The sequence below is a fragment of the Prionailurus bengalensis genome, chromosome B2, assembly GCF_016509475.1.
Source record: "Prionailurus bengalensis isolate Pbe53 chromosome B2, Fcat_Pben_1.1_paternal_pri, whole genome shotgun sequence".
Taxonomy (NCBI): domain Eukaryota; kingdom Metazoa; phylum Chordata; class Mammalia; order Carnivora; family Felidae; genus Prionailurus; species Prionailurus bengalensis.
Window position 1 is genome coordinate 92,347,170 of NC_057349.1, and position 17,552 is coordinate 92,364,721.

Genomic DNA, 17,552 nt, shown 5'->3' on the forward strand with positions numbered 1-17,552 from the left:
CACATGGGAAGATGTCACGGGTAAATGTACAGATAGTGAATTGAATAAAGCAGAACATGTCATGGGTTGAGAGACCCATGGAACTAGAATTGATTGGATAGTAATTGAAGACATGGAAAAGATAGAAACCAATGGAAAGAGAATGAAAGAGAAAATGAAAGGATAACAAATGGTAAATAGATTATGCAGAGTGAGTAAGACATAGAAATCACTGGGAAAGTTGCTGATATTATAACTAGAAAGAGAAAGGGAATTCTTTTATGGTGAACAGACATCTGACATTTTTGAAATGGAATAAGAAGATTTATTAAGATTTCAAGTAGGAAAAATAAAAAGATATGATGAAGATAACAAAGTACTGACAATTAGTAGTCATATCTTGAGTAAGTATATGGAAGGAGGTTGAGAGCTTGGGAATGTATAAAAACCACAGACCAGTTAATTTCATAAGGGCAGTAGCTACCTTATGAAAGGAGTCTTAAATGAGGACACATGGCTGAAAGCAGGTTGTAAGAGATCAAGATGAGAATTGGATGACTGAAAGCCTAGGTACTTTCGTAAATTGCCTCTTCAGGGACTATAGATATAAAGAAGATAATAGTAGTTGGAAAGAAAAGACCTGCTTTGCAGCTGCAAAATCAAAGCAAGACTGACAAGAGGGGGAAAATGATGACAGCGATAGAAAAAGAAGAGGCTGCGTGTTTAAGGAGAGATGCCACGTAAAGGTAAGTGAGTTTACTTCTGAAGTTTAAAAATATTGAAAACTTTTCTTAAGAAATCTCTTCTCTGACCGTGCTATTACTACATCTAAGTTTATTCACAGCTTGACATCTGTTTATATTTTCAAGATAATGAAAAAGAAAACCCCCTGCCTATGTCAAACCACACTATCTTTTCTTTTTCTCTCTCTTCAAAAGACAAAGCTGAGAGAAGTAAAGCCAATGATTCTTAGAGAAAAAAGTCAGCCAAAAGTTACCTTTATTAAATAGGAGTACCAAAAAATCAGTGCAGGGCATTGTTGAATCCAAAAGAAATTTGTACAAACTAAAGCTTTAGGCTTTCCTTCCTTTCTTTTTCTTTCTTTCTTTCTTTCTTTCTTTCTTTCTTTCTTTCTTTCTTTCTTTCTTTCTTCTCTTTCTTTCTCTTTCTTCTTTTTTGGTGGAGGGGTATCTTCTGAATAATGAACAATGTGTTTGGTAATTAAGAGTTTAATTAAACTGAGTTTTTACTAAGGATATTTATACTGAAATATTTCCAGAGAATAATGCATCATGTCCCTCAGTCAGTTAGCATCCTCCACTTCTTTCACAACCACTAACCAAACAAATAATCCTAATTTTTCTGATTGGTCCAATTGGTTTATGACCCCACACACCTTCTCCCCATTTCTCACCTCATTGTACTCTCTGAAACTGCTCTCCGAAACCAGCAGACTACCCTATGTCAAAGGATCTCTCTATTTCCTGCTGTAAATGAAACCTAAATCTTCTCTTAGGAAATTCTTTCCCTGTAATCTCCTTAGGTGGTGAGTACTTAGATTCATCTGACCCCTAGAGATGATACTTGTACTTGTTCCTTCTTGATCCCCATTACTTCACCACACTTATAAAATATCAAAATCATTTCTGTTGAGTGCTGAGTCTTTCAGCTACATGACCACTTTTCATTCTACCTGCTGCTTTCTCCCTTCGTTCTTGACATATACTCCTGCCCACCACGTTCATTAAAACCTGCCTCAGTTTTCTTCTTCACCTCAAACACTGCAATCATTTTTATGGGACTCCAATAACCAATTGCAAATCCTAAAGCCTTCTCTGTCAACCTCTTCAAAACCTTATTTCAACTGACCCATTTTTGCCACTTTAGTAACCCATGCCTATAGTCAAAATTTAAGTCTCAATCACAGAAGTATTGACCATTTTACTTTCTTCCAATAAGTGACTCCTTATGATCACTTCCTTCCTATCTAATAAGATAGCCATAGTCTATCATCTCAGTAATACATCCTCACCAGTATCCCAAACTTCCTTGCATCTCTAAATTGTGGTTGCAATTGTCTAATAAAACTTCAACTTTTTTTAATATGAAATTTATTGACAAATTGGTTTCCATACAACACCCAGTGCTCATCCCAAAAGGTGCCCTCCTCAATACCCATCACCCACCCTCTCATCCCTCCCACCCCCCATCAACCCTCAGTTTGTTCTCAGTTTTTAACAGTCTCTTATGCTTTGGCTCTCTCCCACTCTAACCTCTTTTTTTTTTTTCCTTCCCCTCCCCCATGGGTTCCTGTTAAGTTTCTCAGGATCCACATAAGAGTGAAACCATATGGTATCTGTCTTTCTCTGTATGGCTTATTTCACTTAGCATCACACTCTCCAGTTCCATCCACGTTGCTACAAAAGGCCATATTTCATTTTTTCTCATTGCCACGTAGTATTCCATTGTGCACATAAACCACAATTTCTTTATCCATTCATCAGTTGATGGACATTTAGGCTCTTTCCATAATTTGGCTATTGTTGAGAGTGCTGCTATGAACATTGGGGTACAAGTGGCCCTATGCATCAGTGCTCCTGTATCCCTTGGATAAATTCCTAGCAGTGCTATTGCTGGGTCATAGGGTAGGTCTATTTTTAATTTTCTGAGGCCCTCCACACTGCTTTCCAGAGCGGCTGCACCAATTTGCATTCCCACCAACAGTGCAAGAGGGTTCCCGTTTCTCCACATCCTCTCCAGCATCTACAGTCTCTATTTTGTTCATTTTGGCCACTCTGACTGGCGTGAGGTGATACCTGAGTGTGGTTTTGATTTGTATTTCTCTGATAAGGAGCGACGCTGAACATCTTTTCATGTGCCTGTTGGCCATCCGGATGTCTTCTTTAGAGAAGTGTCTATTCATGTTTTCTGCCCATTTCTTCACTGGGTTATTTGTTTTTCGGGTGTGGAGTTTGGTGAGCTCTTTATAGATTTTGGATACTAGCCCTTTGTCCGATATGTCATTTGCAAATATCTTTTCCCATTCCGTTGGTTGCCTTTTAGTTTTGTTGGTTGTTTCCTTTGCTGTGCAGAAGCTTTTTATCTTCATAAGGTCCCAGTAATTCACTTTTGCTTTTAATTCCCTTGCCTTTGGGGATGTGTCGAGTAAGAGATTGCTACGGCTGAGGTCAGAGAGGTCTTTTCCTGCTTTCTCCTCTAAGGTTTTGATGGTTTCCTGTCTCACATTCAGGTCCTTTATCCATTTTGAGCTTATTTTTATGAATGGTGTGAGAAAGTGGTCTAGTTTCAACCTTCTGCATGTTGCTGTCCAGTTCTCCCAGCACCATTTGTTAAAGAGACTGTCTTTTTTCCATTGGATGTTCTTTCCTGCTTTGTCAAAGATGAGTTGGCCATACGTTTGTGGGTCTAGTTCTGGGGTTTCTATTCTATTCCATTGGTCTATGTGTCTGTTTTGGTGCCAATACCATGCTGTCTTGATGATGACAGCTTTGTAGTAGAGGCTAAAGTCTGGGATTGTGATGCCTCCTGCTTTGGTCTTCTTCAAAATTACTTTGGCTATTCGGGGCCTTTTGTGGTTCCATATGAATTTTAGGATTGCTTGTTCTAGCTTCGAGAAGAATGCTGGTGCAATTTTGATTGGGATTGCATTGAATGTGTAGATAGCTTTGGGTAGTATTGACATTTTGACAATATTTATTTTTCCAATCCATGAGCAGGGAATGTCTTTCCATTTCTTTAAATCTTCTTCAATTTCCTTCATAAGCTTTCTATAGTTTTCAGCATACAGATCCTTTACATCTTTGGTTAGATTTATTCCTAGGTATTTTATGCTTCTTGGTGCAATTGTGAATGGGATCAGTTTCTTTATTTGTCTTTCTGTTGCTTCATTGTTAGTGTATAAGAATGCAACTGATTTCTGTACATTGATTTTGTATCCTGCAACTTTGCTGAATTCATGTATCAGTTCTAGCAGACTTTTGGTGGAGTCTATCGGATTTTCCATGTATAATATCATGTCATCTGCAAAAAGCGAAAGCTTGACTTCATCTTTGCCAATTTTGATGCCTTTGATTTCCTTTTGTTGTCTGATTGCTGATGCTAGAACTTCCAGCACTATGTTAAACAACAGCGGTGAGAGTCGGAATCCCTGTCGTGTTCCTGATCTCAGGGAAAAAGATCTCAGTTTTTCCCCGTTGAGGATGATGTTAGCTGTGGGCTTTTCATAAATGGCTTTTATGATCTTTAAGTATGTGTTCCTTCTATCCCGACTTTCTCAAGGGTTTTTATTAAGAAAGGGTGCTGGATTTTGTCAAAGGCCTTTTCTGCATCGATTGACAGGATCATATGGTTCTTATGTTTTTTTTTGTTAATGTGATGTATCACATTGATTGATTTGTGAATGTTGAACCAGCCCTGCATCCCAGGAATGAATCCCACTTGATCATGGTGAATAATTCTTTTTATATGCCATTGAATTCGATTTGCTAGTATCTTATTGAGAATTTTTGCATCCATATTCATCAGGGATATTGGCCTGTAGTTCTCTTTTTTTACTGGGTCTCTGTCTGGTTTAGGAATCAAAGTAATACTGGCTTCATAGAATGAGTCTGGAAGTTTTCCTTCCCTTTCTATTTCTTGGAATAGCTTGAGAAGGATAGGTATTATCTCTGCTTTAAACGTCTGGTAGAACTCCCCTGGGAAGCCATCTGGTCCTGGACTCTTATTTGTTGGGAGATTTTTGATAACCGATTCAATTTCTTCACTGGTTATGGGTCTGTTCAAGCTTTCTATTTCCTCCTGATTGAGTTTTGGAAGTGTGTGGGTGTTCAGGAATTTGTCCATTTCTTCCAGGTTGTCCAATTTGTTGGCATATAATTTTTCATAGTATTCCCTGATAATTGTTTGTATCTCTGAGGGATTGGTTGTAATAATTCCATTTTCATTCATGATTTTATCTATTTGGGTCATCTCCCTTTTCTTTTTGAGAAGCCTGGCTAGAGGTTTGTCAATTTGTTTATTTTTTCAAAAAACCAACTCTTGGTTTCGTTGATCTGCTCTACAGTTTTTTTAGATTCTATATTGTTTATTTCTGCTCTGAATTTATTACTTCTCTTCTTCTGCTGGGTTTAGGCTGCCTTTGCTGTTCTGCTTCTAGTTCCTTTAGGTGTGCTGTTAGATTTTGTATTTGGGATTTTTCTTGTTTCTTGAGATAGGCCTGGATTGCAATGTATTTTCCTCTCAGGACTGCCTTCGCTGCGTCCCAAAGCGTTTGGATTGTTGTATTTTCATTTTCGTTTGTTTCCATATATTTTTTAATTTCTTCTCTAATTGCCTGGTTGACCCACTCATTCGTTAGTAGGGTGTTCTTTAACCTCCATGCTTTTGGAGGTTTTCCAGACTTTTTTCTGTGGTTGATTTCAAGCTTCATAGCATTGTGGTCTGAAAGTAAGCATGGTATAATTTCAATTCTTGTAAACTTATGAAGGGCCGTTTTGTGACCCAGTATATGATCTATCTTGGAGAATGTTCCATGTGCACTCGAGAAGAAAGTATATTCTGTTGCTTTGGGATGCAGAGTTCTAAATATATCTGTCAAGTCCATCTGATCCAGTGTCTCATTCAGGGCCCTTGTTTCTTTATTGACCGTGTGTCTAGATGATCTATCCATTTCTGTAAGTGGGGTGTTAAAGTCCCCTGCAATTACCACATTCTTATCAATAAGGTTGCTTATGTTTGTGAGTAATTGTTTTATATATTTGGGGGCTCCGGTATTTGGTGCATAGACATTTAAAATTGTTAGCTCTTCCTGATGGATAGACCCTGTAACTATTATATAATGTCCTTCTTCATCTCGTGTTATAGCCTTTAATTTAAAGTCTAGTTTGTCTGATATAAGTATGGCTACTCCAGCTTTCTTTTGGCTTCCAGTCACATGATAAATAGTTCTCCATCCCTCACTCTCAATCTGAAGGTGTCCTCAGGTCTAAAATGAGTCTCTTGTAGACAGCAAATAGATGGGTCTTGTTTTTTTATCCATTCTGATACCCTATGTCTTTAGGCTGGCACATTTAGTCCATTTACATTCAGTGTTATTATAGAAAGATACGGGTTTAGAGTCATTGTGATGTCTGTATGTGTTATGCTTGTAGTGATGTCTCTGGCACTTTGTCTCACAAGGTCCCCCTTAGGATCTCTTGTAGGGCTGGTTTAGTGGTGACAAATTCCTTCAGCTTTTGTTTGTTTGGGAAGACCTTTACCTCTCCTTCTATTCTAAATGACAGACTTGCTGGATAAAGGATTCTCGGCTGCATATTTTTTCTGTCCAGCACCCTGAAAATCTCATGCCAATTCTTTCTGGCTTGCCAAGTTTCAAAAGAGAGATCAGTCACGAGTCTTATAGGTCTCCCTTTATATGTGAAGGCACATTTACCCCTTGCTGCTTTCAGAATTTTCTCTTTATCCTCGTATTTTGCCAGTTTCACTATGATATGTCGTGCAGAAGATCGATTCAAGTTACGTCTGAAGGGAGTTCTCTGTACCTCTTGGATTTTAATGCCTTTTTCCTTCCCCAGTTCAGGGAAGTTCTCAGCTATTATTTCTTCAAGTACCCCTTCAGCACCTTTCCCTCTCTCTTCCTCCTCTGGGATACCAATTATGCGTATATTATTTCTTTTTAGTATATCACTTAGTTCTCTAATTTTCCCCTCATACTCCTGGATTTTTTTATCTCTCTTTTTCTCAGCTTCCTCTTTTTCCATAACTTTATCTTCTAGTTCACCTATTCTCTCCTCTGCCTCTTCCATCCGAGCCGTGGTGGTTTCCATTTTGTTTTGCATTTCATTTAAAGCATTTTTCAGCTCCTCGTGACTGTTCCTTAGTCCCTTGATCTCTGTAGCAAGGGATTCTCTGTTGTCCTCTATACTGTTTTCAAGCCCAGCGTTTAATTTTATGACTATTATTCTAAATTCACTTTCTGTTATATTATTTAAATCCTTTTTGATCCGCTCATTCGCTGTTGTTATTTCCTGGAGATTCTTCTGAGGGGAATTCTTCCGCTTGGTCATTTTGGATAGTCCCTGGTGTGGTGAGGACCTGCAGGGCACTTCCCCTGTGCTGTGGTGTATAACTGGAGTTGGTGGGCGGGGCCACCGTCAAACCTGATGTTTGCCCCCAGCCTACCGCTGGGGCCACAGTCAGACTGGTGTGTGCCTTCTCTTCCCCTCTCCTAGGGGCAGGAGTCACTGTGGGGTGGCGTGGCCCGTCTGGGCTACTTGCACACTGCCAGGCTTGTGATGCTGGGGATCTGGCGTATTAGCTGGGGTGGGTAGGCAAGGTGCACGGGGGCAGGAGGGGCAGGCTTAGCTCGATTCTCCTTAGGTGATCCACTTCAGTAGGGGCCCTGTGGCAGTGGGAGGGAGTCAGATCCGCTGCCAGAGGTTTGGCTCCTCTTCCGTGGGCCTCTCGTCTGCGCTTGGCTCTGGTGACTCCGTTCTGCTAATCCTCTGGCGGTTTTTCTGGGTTATTTAGGTAGGTGTAGGTGGAATCTCACTAACTCAAAAGATGGTATCTCTTTGATAGTGTCTTCAAATTCAGTAGCATTTTAGGTGTCTCAATTTGTTCAATTTTTTTCTCCTGTCCTTTAATATTTTTCATCATATAGCTCTGAACACTTCTTTAGTGGTTATACCTGACTGAGCCACCCAGACACCCCAAAAACATCAGGTCTAGAAGTGAACTTTGCCCTTGGAGAGGCGTGGCATCTCCAAATCAGATTTTCTTATCGGAGGAGGTTGTGGAGAGGACCCGACCGCCGGCTGACCCTGTGAATCAGACTCTGGCCGAGGGAGGCTCCTCACCTCCTGCCCTGTCCTTGGACTGTACCGTTTCGGCTACCGTTCCTGCCCCCAAAACTTCAACTTTTGATGAATCTAAACATTGTTTTCTCTATGATTTCCTTAAGGTAGTCAAAATATCAAGTAAGTTTCTTTTTTTAACTTTTTAAAAAAATATTTATTTATTTTCAAGAGAAACAGAGTGTGAATGGGGAAGGGACAAGAGAGAGAGGAAGACACAGTATCTAAAGCAGGCTTCAGGCTCTGAGCTGTCAGCACAGAGCCCAACATGGATCTCAAACCCACAAACTGTGAGATCATGACCTGAGTCGAAGTCAGATGCTTAAATGACTGAGCCACCCAGGTGCCTCCCAAGTAGGTTTCTTAATGTTTAATCTTTTAAGATTCTACATTAACAAACTGAAGTTCTGGGTTCCATTCTTGTCTCTAATATAATCTTAAGTCATCCTACTCTTAGTCTCAGATTTCTAATATATAAACCTGGAATCCTATTACCTCCATAATTTTTTGGTATTTATTTTTTTGAGATTTGAAAATCAAATGTGATAATGCATATGGAAACTCTTAAGAAAAAATATAAATATTTTTGACATTTCATGTTGTAGACTGTGGGAGGGACAATGATTTGGCCTTCTAATACTTGGTGCCAGGTAGCCACTCAGCAGAATCACTTTTATTCAGTGGAGATATGACACCATACATCTCGTTTAGTTGATTCCAGGGATAGCCTCATGTACCTGTCGTAATTCCTATCAAAATGTCTTAAGTATAATGAGAAAACTATCAAAGGGAAAACAGCATAGGTCTAAATACAGGGGAATACTATCTACTTCAATACTGTACTGAGCTGGTCTACACAATTTGATTAGCTTGCAGTAGGTGATCTTAAATATTTTTTCTTCATTTAGAGACAAACTTGAGAAGAACTGATTAAAATAAACAAACTGAGAAGGACTAGCTGCACAGGATAAACAAAGACAGGACAAGGTAGTTGACTTCAGATGTGATCTAGTACAGGTTGCACATCAATTTTTCTAATTGCCCCAAAATCAATGTACCTCTTGGGAATCCAGGAAAAATATTCACTACTTTTTATATGGATGATGCCAGACAGTAGTCTGTATTTATTTTAAGACTATCACCTATTAAAAATAAAATAAAAATCATTTATAGCATGAACAGAGAATTCTCAGTATTGGGTATTCAGTCACAGTATCACTTCATTATAAGGGATAAAAGATTTTACTTCATATTCTTAAAATTATGCCTCTATTTAATAAAGAACACAACCTGAGAGAACTATATGCCTAGGAACCAAAAACAATAAAATACTTTACTACAGGTATTTCCTACTTTAAGTAAAGCAAATCTGAGAACTTTGTATTTAAAAGAGAGGCAGTCGGGGCGCCTGGGTGGCGCAGTCGGTTAAGCGTCCGACTTCAGCCAGGTCACGATCTCGCGGTCCGTGAGTTTGAGCCCCGCGTCGGGCTCTGGGCTGATGGCTCAGAGCCTGGAGCCTGTTTCCGATTCTGTGTCTCCCTCTCTCTCTGCCCCTCCCCCGTTCATGCTCTGTCTCTCTCTGTCCCAAAAATAAATAAACGTTGAAAAAAAAATTAAAAGAGAGGCAGTCAAGCTCAGAGGATAGAGTGACCTAAGAAAGATGAGCTAGGTTTACTCCTAGATTTGCCAGTGAGAAGTCATGTGACCTTAGGCATCTTCTTTAAGTTCTCTGAACTTCAGTTTCCTCATCTATGATATGGAGACAGAAAAGTCCTACAACATAGAGTTTCTGTGAAGATTAAATCAGTCAGCAAAGGTGCAGTGTTGAGCAAATAGTAAGCACTCAATAATTGTAAGGTATTAATATGAAGCAAAATTGGAAAGCATTTTATTAAAATGAATAGAATTGATTTTTCAAAAAAAATAAATTCTTTTTGTGTATTTATTTATAAAATTTCATCTTTAATTTTGTTTACACTGAGAATTTATCAGCCTCACCATTAATTTATCTACTTATTTCTTCCTACCTATTTTGCAGCACATAAAATGTGATAATTACATGCTCAATGTTGAACTTATCATAGTAAGAAGTTCAGTCCTGGGGTGCCTGCATGGCTCAGTTGTTTAAGCATCCAACTTTGGCTCAGGGCATGATCTCACGGTTCATGGGTTCCAGCCCCACATTGGTATCTGTGCAGGTGAGGAGCCAGCTTGGGATTCTCTCTCTCTCTCTCTCTCTCCTCTCTTCTTCTCTCTCTCTCTCCTCTCCTCTCCTCTTCTCTTCTCTCTCTCTCTCTCTCTCTCTCTCTCTCTCTCTCTCCCTCTCCCTCTCTCTGCCTCTCCCCCAACTTGTTCTTGTGTGCTCCCTCTCTCTGTCTCTCTCACTCTCTCTCAAAAATAAGTAACTTAAAACAAACAAACAAAAAAAGAAGTTCACAGTCCCTACCCTAAGGGAGCTCAGAGTGCTCACAGTATAGTAGGGAAAATAAACAGATTAGAACACTCATCCATTACAGACTGATGGAGGATTTGACAGCCCTATTCCTAGGATGCTTTGAGACCTATACTAGCACCTCAGCTTTATATAGACTTTAAAGTTCTATTAGAGGAACTAATTTTAGTAATACTAATCCTAAAAAAAATATGGGGGGATGGACTGGATTTCAGAAATAAATAGCATGTGAAGAGAAGTAAATTAAAAAATGAAATGAAAAGTTCCAGAAAACTAGAAGCTGAAATAAACAGGAAAAGAATAGTGAAAGGTGATGCTAAAATGCAGGTAAAGGTGGGTTACAAAGTGTTTTTTCTACATCATTTAAAGTTTTTTCAACTTTATCTTGTGGACAGAAAGACGTTGACATGTATTAAGCATAGCTGGTACATATTTTTGAAGGTAATTTCAGGTCTAAGATGGTTTCAAGTGGGGAACAATCCAGAACTTATTCTACCTAAATAAGGCTGAGATGGCTGAACTAACAGGCTTGTAAGGCATCTCTCTCTCCACTTAAATCTCTCCATATGCTATTTTAGCTTCCTTACCCCATGGTGGTCATGCTTCTTACATGAGTGCTCTAATAGATATGAAGTGGAGATTGCTTTTAAGTCCAAGGCCTGGAAGCTGACACATTATCACTTCTTCCATATTCTGTTGGTCAAAGCAGATACCAAACCTTACTCAGATCCAAGGTGAAGGATCACTGACCTTGACTTATTATGGGAACTACACAAAGGATTTTTTTGGTCATCTCTAATTCACCACATGCATTATTGTTACTAATTTATTTCTTGAGAATTGACAGAGGGGAAAAAGGGGTGATAGAACACCAGGATAATTGCTCGGTTTCTAGCTATTAAAACTGTGAAAAGGAAAATGGTTTGAAAAAGAAAATGAATCCTATCTGGATAACTGTCAGACTATTTAGTAGAGATAGACAACAGTTGCATTTGGATCTGGAAACCAGAAGCCTGGATCTCCTTTGGAGTTAGGCTTTAGATTTCTTCATCCACACATTATGCAAATGGCAACTGAAGATCAGCAGTGAAGGTAAACCTTCAGGGAAATCAGAGAGAACAGAGTAGGAGTCCAAGAAAATGGTAGAAGAAAGAGTCACTTTTGTATGGGCATAGAAAGAGAGGCCGGTGATAATTCCTGGAAAAGAGTGGTTAGATATGTAGGTAGAAAGGGCTCAGTTCATGATCCTAGAATCATGAGATCGAGCCCCAAGTTGGGCTCCATGCTGAGCATGGAGCCTCCTTAAGATTATTTCTCTGCCTCTGCCCCTCTCCTCCACTCACACTTTCTCTCTTAAAAAAATAATAATAAAATAAAGAGAGGCATTCAACCATGGTTTGTGCTGCTGAAAAAGTAACTGACAGTTTACATGTGTAGTTTCCATTGTGTGTTGTTAAAGCAAAATTATTCATGAATTTAGCAAGAGCATGGTGGTAGTTCCCCCAAGAAACAAAATCAAATCATAAAGAGTTTAGGCAAAATTGAAAGCTGAAAAAAAAAAACAACAACCTTGAAATAGGAGAAATTCTCGAGAATGTGAGTGCTATTATCAAGAATAACAAAGAATGTTTTTATATAAATTGTTCATTTATCACATAAAAAAATAAAAATATACAGCTCAATACATTCTTACAAATGTAACTATACCCAGATAAGAAAGCTAGCAGAAGCTAGAAGCCTCTCACCTATCTTTTGCTTTATTCCATTCATATCTACCCTTGAAAGTAACCACAATCCTACCTTCTAACATCACAGACTAGTTTTCCTGGTTTTGAATTTTATGTAAATGGAATCATAAAGCATATACTTACATGCATCTGGATTCTTTTAGAAAATACTACATTTGGCTGGGGCGCCTGGGTGGCGCAGTCGGTTTAGCGTCCGACTTCAGCCAGGTCACGATCTCACGGTCCGAGAGTTCGAGCCCCGCGTCAGGCTCTGGGTTGATGGCTCAGAGCCTGGAGCCTGTTTCCTATTCTGTGTCTCCCTCTCTCTCTGCCCCTCCCCCGTTCATGCTCTGTCTCTCTCTGTCCCAAAAATAAATAAATGTTGAAAAAAAAATTAAAAAAAAAAAAAAGAAAATACTACATTTGGGAGACCCATCCATTTTGTTGCATGTAGTTAACTGAATATATTCTCATTGCTATTGCTATGTAGTATAGATAAGTGTATATTGAAGAAAAAATCAGAAGTTCCCTTATGTTCTGAAGTTACAATAAATAGTTCAGTATAACTTTACAAGGTGCAAAATACCTGTGATACAGAATAGCAAACCTGGTAATAGTTTCACATACATATGAAAACTTCATGTATTGCAGAGATGGCATTACAAACCAGTGGAAATAAAATTAAATGTTTAATAAGTGATGCTGAAAGACTTGGTTTTCCATATGGTAACAAAATAAAATTAGATTCCTATATATACACAAAAAAAATATTTAGGTAGATCAAAACCCTAATAGAAAAGCTAACCTTTTAAAATATCATATTTTATAATAAACAATAATTTCCTAAATAAGATAAATAGACAAGAATAAAATATTAATACATTTAATTACATTAAACTTTAAAAATAGGTACAATAATAGAACTTAACAAGGATAACACAGACTCAAATAATACATTTGCAATGCATATATCCAACACAAGTTAATATCCTGCAATTATATAGACAGCCCAAAAGAAATAAAATGAGGAAAAAAAGCCCAAGGGAAATGTACTGAACATATATAATAGTTTACAAAATTTCCTCAAGGGGCTGGTAAACATTTAAATACGTGTCTATCCACATGGAGAGGACTAAAAACTACCAAATTCACATTTAGATTGTCTCTGATGGTTGATGGATGGGAAAATCATTGGGGAGAGGGGGTTACAGGTCTTGATTACTAAATAAACCATGTTATATATTTAACTGTAACTATTTTAAATATGGAAAATGATAGCATTTGATAGAGCTGGGTAGTAGGCACACTTAGTTCTTTGTGTAATTTTTCATTTTTCTTTTTGATATATTTCTATGTGACTTAAGAATTTTATATTACAATTTATTAAATATTATTTCTGGCTTCTTTGATTTTAAATGAAAGATAACCTTATATGTATAAATACTGATGGAATAAGTCAGAAGAAAGAAGATACAATTGAGAGATATATTCATTAAAATGCAATTTCCCTGAAAAATATAGGAAATTTCAAAGCAATTGTTTAAGAGAGTTGTAGGGAATCTTCCTTTACTGTGGATTTGGGTTAAGAAAATTCATTTATGACTGAGATTAAGATTTATTTTAAATTGAAACTAAGTTTTAGAACCTGAGAATGTTTTCATGGTTGGGAAATGTTCATTTGAAAGGTCAGCTTTGTGTTTGAACCCATTTTTCTTTTGAATTTTATTATGGCTTCAGTTTCATTTTAAATATTATATTAATACAAAAATTATATATGTATATGTATATACATGAATATATATGTATATACATATATATGTTCATACACACACACAAACATATATAGCCCATTAATCCTTTCTTATAATTTTGTGAGTATAGAAAAGTAAAAAAGTTGTAGGGTGTCTGACAAATTTTTGTGGTAAACATTTTAAGTGTTAGACCATCAAAATGCTTGAAGTTTCTTTAAAGTGCCCTCTTAGAGATTTCTTTTTTAACATTTTAGACACATTTGTCTTTTCTAAAGCTAGGTATCAAGACAAAAAGATTCTGTAGAACATGCGATATCCAATCTGTCATGGGAGGCTTTGCTGTCATTTCTAAGAAATCTCCCTTTTTGGGTATGATCTTTGGTAGAATAGAAAAAGATTTCAACCAGAATACAACCTGCAATAAAATGTCACTGTAACATTCCAGAATTACTTAAAGATCTCATTAGAAGTCATCTCTGTTTCTGCATGAATAGTAAATATGATAAATTTTCATGAAAGTAAGAAAGTATAAGTAATAAAATGAATTCATTATGGTGAATATTTTAAAGGTAAAAACATGAAAAAATGTGCTTTATTTACTTAAGATGAACATACTTGTAGCTCCGGAAGGAGATAATTAATCTTTAAAAAATTTTTTTTTAACTTTTATAAACATTTTTGAGAGACAGAGAGAGACAGAGAATGAGCAGGGAAGGGGCAGAGAGAGAGGGAGACACAGAATCTGAAGCAGGCTCCAGGCTCTGAGCTGTCAGCACAGAGCTTGACTCAGGCTCAAACTCATGAACTCCAAGATCATGACCTGAGCCAAAGTCGTATGCTCAACCGACTGAGCCACCCAGACGCCCCTTAATCTTTTTTTTTTTTTTATACTGGTTGTCATTGACTTAAGCTGTCATTAACTTGAGTTGTCACTGACTTGAGTTGTCACTATATGAAATACATATATGTGTGTGAATGTGTGTATGAATACATACAAAGTGCCATATCCAACTTTAATAATGTATGGATATTTATCTGTGCTGAAAACTTCAAAATAAAATGCTTAAAGCTTAATAGTTTAAAATATGTGGCAATCTCTTTCTAAAAGAAATAATGTTTTTCTTCTCAATAAGCGTAACTGTGAAATAAAACGGTAACAGAACCTTGCATATTTTTCCATGTTTAAAGTAATGCCATAAAGTATAATTATTTTTTAAATGTCTAAAAAGTAAAACATCTAAATACTCATTGCCAGAAGCTGAAATATTACACGTAGCTTTCAGTTTCAGTACTGGTCTAATGAGTAAGCAACAGTAGGTAGGAAAATCTTCACAAACAAAAGCCTTTATGACCAAATTGTGAAAGGGCATATAAAATAAATTATGACAATACTAACAGCACAATTTACATTTCACAAAATGGTAATCAGGAAAAAATAAGAATAGAAAACAAATATTAGACATAGGATATATTTGATGACGATTGTATTATATCAAGAAATTTCTCATATTATCCACTCATTAACAGAGAAAGGTATTATTGTTCAGAGGTACTGTTTTCAATGCATATTAATTAAGACGAAACATATTATTAAATTATTTTATTCATAACCAGTATAAATAATTAGTAAAATATTTCTAGCTCTATTGCTCCATCAGCTTTATATGATGTCTTGATAGCTGTCCACAAAGCCTAAGAGAACGCAGCATGAATATGTTTACAATTAGATTTATGAACAGGGAGTAAGTGGACCTCTTCATACTCCTTAAAAACATGAAACACCCAACTTCTATAGGAGAAACCAGCAGCCCTGATATGGACACCACCACCACCACCACCAAATAGCATGGGATGAAACTCATTATGTGGATGGGATTCCTCAAATAGTTGCTGCATCCTGGCTAGCACATATTTGTTCTAAATGATCAGGTAAAGAGAGAAGATGAACAATCATGAACCATCTGTGAGGGTATTCTTCAATGAGAGAAATTAGAATGATCTTTTAGAAAGGGGGTATGATTTAAATTTGAAGACTGTAACAATGGTACTATATAATAGGAATGATGACCAAAGAGATGGAAGAATTTTGGAACAAGCTTTTAAAATAGACATGTGTAAACATACGGCCTATAATTATTGCTACTTCTTTATAATTTTAATCTCAATTGTGAGAATAAAAGAAAATCACATAAAACAACTGAAATGAAAGTTGTGCCCAGCATGAAAGATGGCATGGGATAATACAATATAAAAGGAAGTTTCTCACCCATGGTAAGATCAATTGATGGAGATGGATCCCTTAATTATTGCATTAGAGCTATTTCCATATAAAACCACTCATACACCAGGTTGACAAGAACCCAAATTCTTTTTTTTTTTAATTTTTTTTTTCAACGTTTTTATTTATTTTTGGGACAGAGAGAGAGTATGAACGGGGGAGGGGCAGAGAGAGAGGGAGAGCATGAACGGGGGAGGGGCAGAGAGAGAGGGAGACACAGAATAGGAAACAGGCTCCAGGCTCCGAGCCATCAGCCCAGAGCCTGAGGCAGGGCTCGAACTCACGGACCGCGAGATCGTGACCTGGCTGAAGTCGGACGCTTAACCGACTGCGCCACCCAGGCGCCCCAACAAGAACTCAAATTCTGTGGAAATGTAGATTAATGATCATATTTAAGTTTAGAACCCACAGTAAAATATGAATACATGTGGTACTGGTTTGTGTCTGCTTTTTGAATAACATTGCATTTGTTTCATAGGTTAGTAGGATGTAGCCACATACTAGGCTAGTTTTTCATAAATGAAAGAGATTTAAAACAATTCATATATATTTAAGAATCCAAAAATTAAAATTTATTCTAAATACCAATAACTTAAAAATGAAATGTGATCATTTAAATATAGAAGATGCAGTTGCATCCAACTGTGTATGAAATTCAATTGATGGGATCCAATTGATGTTTTTCCTAATTTCTGCTATATTTTTCAGTACTCATAACCTTTAATGACATAAATGATAGCTCCAACTTTGAGCTTACTGATAACTTCTAAAGATTTTAAATTTTGATAGACTTAAAAATTGTCTTATTTAAATGATCATGGATATATTCAGAATTATCTTAATGCTTTATGAACTACCCATTTTTTTCCTATATAATTATAATTTTCTATGAAACACCTTGGAAATATTTTGAAAAAAAACACTGCTAAGTTTCATATACACAAAGGTAAGATTAAATGGTATCTTATCATGTATCAATTAGACTATAATAAACAATGACTATGTAGTTTGCAGTTTTCAGAAGTTAGTAGATATATTACATCATGAGCACTGTTGGCACTGTAAACAGAACCAGGATTTGATTTCGTATGTAAAAAGTCTATCTGTAGGAACACTTGAATTATCAAGAAGACTTTTCTGTGATTTCCTTTAAAAGCAATTTTCCCCATGCTTGTTTTCCATGTCTTTTTAAATATCTCCAGACCATTTCACTACTAAGGCTATTAATTAACTGTCAATATAACAAACACTCTTTTCTCTCCTTATAGGGAGATCACAGTGTGACAATTGAATCCTCAAAGATAATGACCTAATATGTGTTGAACTTAAATTGAAAATCTAGTGATCAAGAGAGTTTTAAAAATGTGATATTTTTATTTTTTAATAAAATGTTTAATATCAGGTAAAGTATCAGAATACTGTCAGCTAAGAATATTTGAACAAAGAGTAGAATCATAGTAAAGGTTATAGCTATGAAGAATAATTAAAACA

At 36.8% G+C, this 17,552-nt stretch overlaps 1 pseudogene; it reads left to right on the top strand.

The window, feature by feature from the left end:
• The first annotated feature begins 712 nt into the window (after positions 1 to 712).
• LOC122490513 overlaps positions 713 to 17,552 on the top strand; it is a 36,740-nt pseudogene continuing 19,900 nt past the window's right edge.